The sequence below is a fragment of the Prionailurus viverrinus genome, chromosome F2 (assembly GCF_022837055.1).
Source record: "Prionailurus viverrinus isolate Anna chromosome F2, UM_Priviv_1.0, whole genome shotgun sequence".
In the NCBI taxonomy this organism is placed as follows: Eukaryota; Metazoa; Chordata; class Mammalia; order Carnivora; family Felidae; genus Prionailurus; species Prionailurus viverrinus.
This window is the reverse complement of record NC_062578.1, coordinates 83,710,634-83,716,657: the sequence shown is the minus strand read 5'-3', so window position 1 is coordinate 83,716,657 and position 6,024 is coordinate 83,710,634.

Sequence of the window (6,024 nt, the reverse complement as noted above, 5' to 3'; positions counted from 1 at the left end):
GCATTCCTGGAGGACATGCTGGAGAAGCTCAGGCCACTCTGTGTAGAGGGGCTAGTAGTAAAGGCCCAAGAGATCTTTCCCAGGAGCTGGGTTTGCCCAGAGGAAAAATCACCAGTTGGCGGGGACAGCATTACTCTGGCCCATCTGGGTGAGTTTGGGGAACACTTGGTTTCATGCATAAAAGTTCCTGAGCTAAGAGATGTACGTGAAGTACAGGGGTCCCCAAGACTGCCCACCCCTCTGACACCAATAACAAATTGGGGGATTCGCAAGATCACCCTCAAGTTCAATAATTTGCTACAAGGACTCCTAGAACTCACCTTGAAACCTGATATACACATGGTCACAGTGTATTACAAGTGACAGACACACATTAAATTCAGACAAGGGATTGCACAGGGATAGAATCCAGGAAAAATACCAAATGTTGAGCTTCTGCAAAGTCATGGGCAGTATTACTTTCCTGGCACTGTGTGACAATGTGCATGGGGTATTGCCAAGAAGGGAGGCTCACTTGAACCTTAGTATTGAGAGTTTTTACTGGGGCTTGGTGACACTGACACACATGACCACCTGCACGACTGACCTTGATCTCCAGCCTTCCCACAGATTGAGTAGATGCCACATGGCCAAAAGCCCCTACCATAAACCATAATGTTACCATAGACTGGCTCTGAGTAAACAAAAACACTCCGGCAGGACACTCCAGCCACCCAGAATCCTAGGGCAAAGGCTACCCCTCTCCTGGTGTCAAGTTAATCCTTTCTGCACAAGTGGGTCTTATCCTGGGCCCACTTCTATCTGTTCTGTGACCTTGATCCAATCACATCCCTTCCTTAGCCTTGGCTTCTGACATGTAGATGAGAATATCACCATCCACATCACAGGGCTACCTTGAAAATTAAATGAAATCTACAGGAAGACCAGCCTAGCACTCAGTTCTGTCTAGTCTGTGTTGGAAGTTAGTACAACTCTGAACAGGTGCAGCTATCATGGGAGGCAGGGAACCACAGAGAGCAACAGGCTAGGGGAGCTGCTCACCCACCACAAAGAGACAGAAATGCTCCCCAACCCTAAGTGATCATGGAGAAGCTCAGCCCACAGTCACACAATGTGTGCAGGAAACAAGCTGAGGCAGGGTAGGGCACAGCTGGTACCGAGCGAGGACTCATTTCCCTCCTCAGCATGAAAGGCCACACGGCCACCTCCAGCAGGGACTCATGGACAGCCTAGAGGTCACTAAACTCAGGGGGCACCTGCAGACTGGTCCAGCCCTTGAGGCAGGGTGGGAGGGCCCAGATCCAGCTCTCAGTGGCCCTCTGGCTCAGATCTGATGCCCTGCCTGGGTCTTTCTGCCTTAGGGGTATGTACAGGGCCACCCACAAAGGTGTGGGCATGGGTACCACACATGCACACTGTGAGCATAACCTTACCCCGACTTACCATGACCTCTGGGTTAGGTGCTATTACCTATTTTACCTGGGGATACTGACTCAAGTCTTCCCTAACAGGCCAGGGTCCTCAGCTGTCTAATCCTCTGACACCAGTAGTTCATCTCCCTGATAACTGCCCAGAGCTATTAACAATTATTAATAATCACCCTGTGGTCTGAAATGACATTGCTCCCAAAGGCCCTTTGCCATCAGCAGGCTGACAACTCAGTTTCTAATCCTGTGAGCTGAGGAGGCAATAGGACACCTGCAAGGAGTTAACCCACCAGACACCCAGGCATGACTGTACAAATGGCCCAGTGGAAACATCCAGAACCAATGAGTCCCTTTGCCTGCACTCCCTCTCATTCTTAGATGGGCTTGACACTTGGCCCCTGTGAAAATGTGTCACCAATTCATGTTGCCAGCCCTCTTAAGCCAAAACCAAACAGCCAAGAGAACTTGTCAAACCAAATGTTCTCTAGTTTTGCACAATGAAAACCACCAGCATCTTTTTTTTTTTTCCAGGCATTTCCATTAAATATGCTTCTTCAGACTACACTGCCTCACCACACCTCCCTGGCCCCACTAGCCCTCCCACCCAGAGCTTTAATGCTCCCTTCCAGGCCACAATCCTTTGGGGGTGCCACTGGCTTAGAGGACATTGACACTGATGGGAGGAAGGACCCCCAGAGCAGGGGTTCTTAACAAACAACCCAATGAGAAAACATCTGGGCCACAAGCAGTGACAGGGCAGAAGATATGAAAGGAGAGATGGTTCCTATAAAAACCAACACAGAGAAATACAGGTTTCCTGAGTAATCAGTCAAATGCAACACTAGCCAAAGTCATGCCTATTTAATTAGCAAGCAGAGGTTAAAATTACAATATCCTGTACGGGGGGATGTGTGGAACTCAGACATGCTCTACTCAAATTTACATCCTGACACAGAAGGTAAATGTTTACAATGATTCAGTGCTGGTGACATGGTATATTGGGTCAGCCACCCTACTTATATACATCAGTGTCCATGTCATGCAGGAATCCATCCCTCCACCTAAACAGCTATTTGGCTGACAAGAATTGTCCGAAGTAACTCTTCTGGAACACCAGAGTCTAGTCAAACACTTATGTGCAGCTTCCAGGAGTGAGCCTGATGAAGACAGGAGTAAATTTCAGCAGATTTCAGTGAAATTCCACCTACCATGCCCACCTCTTATCCCACGGCATGCAGCCATGTGGATAGCAGTCTGCATTCCTGGTGTGGCTTGCTGGAGCCAGGATGGACAATAAGGGCCTGGTCCTCCAAATATCAGGGGTGTGTGTTTTGATGGTTTATTGCCATTTTTTCAATCACTGAGGGGCTGGCATAGGCTTAGCTGCCATTGTTTTAAATGCTGAAATAGTTTCTGGGAGAGAGTAGAAAGATTAGAGATAATGCTTGTTTCTTCCATTTTTGGGAGACAGACACCTAACAAAATCTTTTTCAGGATGCTGGATGACCACACACATAGCAGGACAGAACAGAAACATCAGGAGCCACACACATCAAAGAATAAACACTTTGCAAAAAAATAAATTGAAAAAGTCACAGATGGCTCTAGCCATCAACAAGCAAGATTCATCAATCTCTGAGAGGTGGGAGACTCAGAATTTCAGAATGCTCAAAATGTCCAGTTCTCAACAAAAAATATTACAAAATATACAAAGAAACAGTAAAGTATGGCCCACTCACAGAGAAAAAAAATAACTTGACAGAAAACCCTCCTGAGGAAGTCCAGACACTGGAATTATTAGTCAAGGATTTTAAATTAATGGTATTAAATATGTTGAATATGCTAAAAGAAGCTCTAGAGAAAAAAACTAAAGGAAATCAAGAAAATGATATATGAATATTAATAAAGAGACATAACTTATAAAAAGAAACCAAACAAATTCTGGAGCTGAAAGTACAATAACTAAAATGAAAAACTCACTGGGGCAGTTCAACAGATTTGAACAGGCAGAAATAAGGATCAGTGAATTTGAAGAAAGGACAACTGAAATTACCCAGTATGAGAAGAAGAAAACATAATGAAGAAAAACAGATCCAAGAAACCTATGAAATGTGATCAAAAGTACCAAAGTACACATTATACAATTCCAAGAAGGAAAGGACAGAAAGGAGCAGAAAAAGGTATTTGAAGAAATAATGGCTAGAAACTTCAAAATCTGAGGAGACATGAAAATACTTGTCTGAGAAATTCAGTGAACTCCGAACAGGATAAACTAAAAGAGACCCACACTGAGACACATTATAGTCAAACTACCAAAACCCAAAGATAATGAAAATGTTGAAAGAAGCAATAGAGAAACAATTCCACATGCATAAAGGAGCCTCAGTAGGATTAACAACTGATTTCTCTGAAGCCAGAAGGCAGTGGAGGGGTGGGGGGTGGGGGGGTATTAATAAACTTGAAAGGAAAAAAGTTGTCAACCAAGAATTCAATATCCAAAAAAACTATCCTTCAAGAATGAAGGTGAAATGAAGACATTTCCACATAAAGGAGCGCCTGGATGGCTCAGTTGGTTGTGTCCGACTTCAGCTCAGGTCATGATCTCATGGTTTGTGGGTTCGGGCCCCACATCAGGCTCTATGCTGACAGTGTGGGGGACTGCTTGGGATTCTCTCTCCATCTCTCTGTCCCTCCCCCATTTGCACTTTCTCTCTCTCTCTCAAAATAAATGAATATACTTAAAAAAAAAAAAAAAGGAAATGATGGGGCGCCTGGGTGGCTCAGTCAGTTAAGTGTCCAACTTCAGGTCAGGTCATGATCTCACGGTCCATGAGTTCGAGCCCCACGTCAGGCTCTGCGCTGACAGCTCAGAGCCTGGAGCCTGCTTCAGATTCTGTGTCTCCCTCTCTCTATGACCCTCCCCTATTCATGCTCTGTCTCTCTCTGTCTCAAAAATAAACAAACATTAAAAAAGAAAAAAGGAAATGAATTGTTTAGAAATTCTGGAGGTCTAATAACTGTTAGGGAGAGGAAGGAAGGAAGGAAGGAAGGAAGGAAGGAAGGAAGGAAGAAAGGAAGGGTGGGAGGGAGGAAAGTTGACAGAGCTCATTAACAGTACACCTGCTCTACAAAAAATAATTTTCAGGAGGCGCCTGGGTGGCTCAGTCAGTTAGGCGTCCGACTTCGGCTCAGGTCATGATCTCGTGGTCTGTGAGTTCAAGCCCCGTGTCAGCTCAGAGGCTGTAGCCTGTTTCAGATTCTGTGTCTCCCTCTCTCTCTCTGACCCTCCCCCACTCATGCTGTCTCTCCCTGTCTCAAATAAACGTTAAAAATTTTTTGAAAAAAAAAAAACAAAAAACAAAAAATACTTTTCAGGCTGAAATGAAAGTACATTGCACAGTAAATCAAAGCCATAGGAAAAAATAAAGAACACTAGTAAAAGTAAATAGGTAACTATAAAAGATAGTATTACTTCACTTCTGTTACGGTTTGTAATTTTTCCTACATGATTTGATATTCAACTGCATAAAATAATAATCATAAGTCTCTTAGTGGGCATAAAACATAAATGTGTGATCTATGACCATAACAATGTGAAGGGGGAGGGTCAGCGTTAAATATGAAGAGTGTTTATACTATTAAAATTAAGCCAGTATTATTCAAACTAGGTTGTTCTATTGGGGCACCTGGGGGGCTCCATTGGTGGAGTGTCCAACTTTGGCTCAGGTCATGATCTCACAGCTCATGGGTTTGCAGCCTGCGTCGGGCTCTGTGCTGACAGCTCAGAGCCTGGAGCCTGCTTCTGATTCTGTGTCTCCCTCTCTCTGCCCATCCCCTGCTCATGCTCGCTCTCCCTCTCTCTCTCTCTCTCTCTCTCAAAAATAAACATTTAAAAATATTTTAAAAAACAGGTTATTAAAAACTTAAGATGTTAATATAATCCCCACAGTAACCACAAAGAAAATAACTAAAAATATAAATATACAGAAAAGGAAAGGAATTAGAATGGTACATGATAACACACACACAAAGCAGATAGTAAGAGAAAAATTGAGGAACAAAAAAACCAAGACATAAGACACATAGAAGTAAGTCTCTCATCAGTAATCACACAAAATATAAATGGATTAAATTATCCTATTAAAAGTAGAGGTTGGCCAACTGGATTGAAAAACATCAGGATCCAACTACATGCATCTATGAAAGACTTCATCTTAGATATAAGGACACAAAGAAGTTGAAAGTAAAAGGATGAAAAAATATATTTCATGCAAATAATAACCAAAAGAAAGTTAAAGTGGTTCTAATATTTTCAGAAAAGGATACACTTTGAAACAAAAAGGATTAGAAGAGACAAAGAAGGAAATTATGGACTGATAAAAGTTTCAATATAGCAAGATATAACAATTATAAACATACACCTAACAGTAAAGCTCCAAAATATATTAAAGCAAAAATGATAAATTTGAAGGAAAAAAAACCCAGTTCTATAAGGATTGGAGACTTCAATATTCTACTTTTTTTTTTTTTTTTTTTTTTTTTTTTTAACAGAGAGAAAGAGAGCAGGGAAGGGGCAGGAGAGGGAGAGAGAACTTTA